The sequence below is a fragment of the Terrapene carolina genome, unplaced genomic scaffold (assembly GCF_002925995.2).
Source record: "Terrapene carolina triunguis isolate 2854851 unplaced genomic scaffold, T_m_triunguis-2.0 Scaffold247, whole genome shotgun sequence".
Classification (NCBI taxonomy): domain Eukaryota; kingdom Metazoa; phylum Chordata; order Testudines; family Emydidae; genus Terrapene; species Terrapene triunguis.
The window spans coordinates 992,259-996,045 of record NW_020664598.1 but is presented as its reverse complement, the minus strand read 5'-3'; positions in this window follow the sequence as shown (position 1 = coordinate 996,045).

The window sequence follows — 3,787 nt, the reverse complement described above, 5'->3', positions numbered from 1 at the left end:
TGGTGGTGGTGTTGCATTTGCAGGGAATCAGTATAGTATCTGACCTTGACTCTCCTTCATTGCATAATTTAGGATTGGGACAGCTTCTGCACATGCACAGCATATTGGTAGGGGGTTCTTTATGCAATCTGTCTAATCTATAGGTTTTTTCCTTTCTCTCCTGTTCCCTAAAATCAGGAGGAATACCACCATCTGCTAACTGAGAAGATCCATGAAATCCACAGACACATACAGGAAGTACAAGAGAACAGGCTGCTGGGGCAGCAAGGATTTGGTGTACTGCCAGCTCCACAGCAGCAAGGACCTGGCATGGGTCAGCTGTAACCAAGACTCTCTGCTAGTAAGAACAATATGGGTCTTTGAATGTTTCTTGACGTATTAGAGTGTCTAACCAGTTATCCATACCACCAGAAACTAACATGACTGTCATACATCTGTTGCTAGTTATAAGACTATAACAGTAGTGCTCATCAAGTGAGATGAGTCTCCTTGCAAGTTGCTTGACCTTATTAAATCAGTCTGCTGCCTGGTAGGATGCTTTCACCATTTGTATTCAGGTAGCACCAAGAAGCCCCATTCAGAATCTGGGTGGATCCTACTGTGCTAGAAGCTGTACAAAGTATGAGACTAGATATGTCACTTTTGGACATCTAAACCACATGCCCTAATCCCTTGGATACCTCTCTTAAGAGCACTCTGGTATTGTCTGAGAATAAATGTCCATAAATGAGCAATGATCATATTGTGTCTCATTCTAGGTCCAATAAAGGACTAGGTCATTGGTAGGGGAGAAGTGGTTTGTCAAGCCCTTCTGATGTGTGGGCGTGCTCTTGACAGTACCCAAGTAACTTACAACCAAACTATGGGAAGACCATATCTTGTTGATGCTATACCTGATGACTCTGCTCCCTAGTCAGCTGCACAATAAAACTGTATTGTGCCCCTAATAAATGAATCCCCAAAGTCTCTATCTGGCTGCCCCTTAAATGTTTCTATATTATACAGGACTAAAGTGTCTCCCTGGATCCCTGTTTGACTACTGTGCCATGTGCTTTAAATGCACTCTTGTTAACTCTGGTAATACAAGTGAGGATAGTCTACTTAAAATCTACCTGTTTCCCCTGCCTGGTGGTGGAGATGGCTTTAAGAACTTGTATTTCTGTATCCTTGGTAAAACTTTGGTTAAAATCCATCTTCAATAGAGGAATGGAAATGTTACCCACTATTGAAGAACAAATGCAGAATAACATGGCTTAAGCTGTACGTACCTGTTAGTGGGTTCCTTGTCCATGAGTTTACCCTAATCTTTGATCTAGATATCTGAAGATGCCACCCCTTCAGCAATCCACATGGCTTGACCTGCCTTCCCTCTAGGAGGGGCAACCTAGCTCCTATACCAGACACTCTATCCTTGACATGACTCACATGATGGATCTGCTGGTGACATGAGCAGCCTTTTCTGAACTGCCTCTCTAGTCTCCCCAAGTGAGCTTTTAGCATCTGGAGCCTAAGGCTCCTTGGTAATGGCATGTAGGAAGCCTAATAGTGCATGGAACCTGTTCATTCAACTCCATGGTATTTCTGACCATTCTGGCTACTGTAAGAATGGGGTGCAGTCATCCTGTATCAAACTGGAGGGCTTAACTGTGTCTAATGAAGTTGTTGGCAAATGAGCAGTCTTCCTCCAAGAACTTTACTTCTAACTATTCTTTTTGTAATAGGCTTTGTGGAGAGCTGAATGGTAGATCCCAAGCTCCAGGAAGAACTGTCTGTCTGTTGACTATCCTCATCCAAGCTGCCTCCTCTGGACAAGATTAACAAGTGAAAACAATTTCTTAGTGTATACTTGGTGTTATGGATTCAGATTTTTAAATGCAAAGTAAGTTTAACATGCTCTACTTCCCTACAAGCTTATTTTAATTAAACTCTTATTAAATCTCTAATGCTCTCTGACTCTGTACAGCTTGGAAGGCTTTTTTAATTTTTATTTATTTTTAAAAGGACTCCACACATTCAAATTTGAGTTCAGGTGACTGGAAAGGTGTCCAGGAAAACCTGGATCTGAATCTCTTCTGAATTAAATGGGTGTAACTCACTGAAGTCACAGGTCACTTGCTGGAAGATTCTCTACACCTTGAAGTCTTTAAACCATGATTTGAGGACTTTAATGGCTCAGACATAGGTTTGATACAGGAGTGGGTGGGTGAGATTCTGTGGCCTGTGTTGTGCAAGAGGTCAGACTAGATGATCATAATGGTCCCTTCTGACCTTAAAGTCTATGATTCTAATATTGTACTTCTGGTGTAAACCCAGAAGAAAACTCCACCAGCATGTCTGGATGTCTCCAGATAACTGCTGCTCCCAGCACCTTTTATTTAAATAATCCCAAAACAACTTCCTGTTACCATTGCTGAGGTTCTAGGGTTATATGAGTGGAATCTTTCCCCTTTGTCTTACCACATACCACCACTCCACTCAGGATGCAACTCCTTGAGACTGTTTTGCTAAGCCCAGGTTCAGAAACTAGCAACACCCAAAGGTAGCTAGACCAGACACACGTGGTCTGCCTCTTTATTTTACTGCCCTGAAGAACGAACCACTTTGAAAAGGGGAGAGAAGAGAAACCTTTCACTCTCCCACCCCTACAGAACAGGCTCCCCCCCCGCCCCCAGCTGGGCTCAAAAAGTTCAGATCAACTTCTGCTCTCTGGCATTGCCTTGGGGTCCAGTCCCACCACCTCTAGCCTATGGTTTTGCCTGAGTCAACTCCAACAGTGTGTGAAACTAATTCAGAGCAGATCAGTTTTGTTATAAGGAGTAACTCACCCCCTCCTTTTTGTCCAGCTACAACTGTCCCTGGGTAGGCTGTGGAACTGGAGTCTTAGCAACATGATGCACAGTAGGGGACCTACTTACCTTCTGGCAGATGTTGCCAGTCTCTACTGACTAATTGTCAAATAGTAAAAGCAAAACACTCCAAAGTAAAGGGGCTGGAAACCTCCTAAACTTGGTTTGTTTGTAGAAATAAATGGGCTACCAACATCTCTTAACTTCTTCCCTCACACCCCCCTCACTGTTCCATTAATGAAATGGTAGCAGTGTGCTGTGTCACTTCTACAGTGGGGTTTTCTTTATTAGGAAACAAGGCCATTCTCAAATTGTCATTAGGTAACCCCCAGCTCACTTAAGGTTTCCCTGATTTGAAGCAGAGTTCAGCAAGACTATAATAAGAATTAATGCTGCACTTCCCATTCATGCCCATCAAAGGGTTTGAAGGAGTAGCAGGGGTGAGATGGACAGATATGTCAAAGGTTCTCCAGAGCCTGGGGTAGGGTGTAGTTTGTTTGTTTTTGTCTTTAGCTACTACAGTGGGGGGCGGGCCCAAACACACAGCAGCATAATTCAGCCAGAAATCCATGCAGACTCAGAACCTGAAACAATAGCTCTGAGGTGTAAATTGCTCATTCGTTTCAGTGATGCTAATGATATCCTTCAATGTAAGATTAGTTAATTATTTTGCCATTTTATCAAACGAAGGGCAAAGATGTGGATCATAAGTGTATCTAAATCTGTGTCCCAAACTGTGAGGGCAACTCCTTTTCCCCCAAAGAAGATTCAAATGAGGAGCTGTTGCAGGGAGAGCTGTAAAAACTCAGCTGTGTAGGACTTTCATAAGGGGGGAGGGGGGATGGCTAACCTTCCTGCAAAGTCTCAACTTTTATAGAGTCAGGACAGGAACTACAGCGCTAATGATGGCTACCACTCTTCTCTGACACAAAGTTACCCCA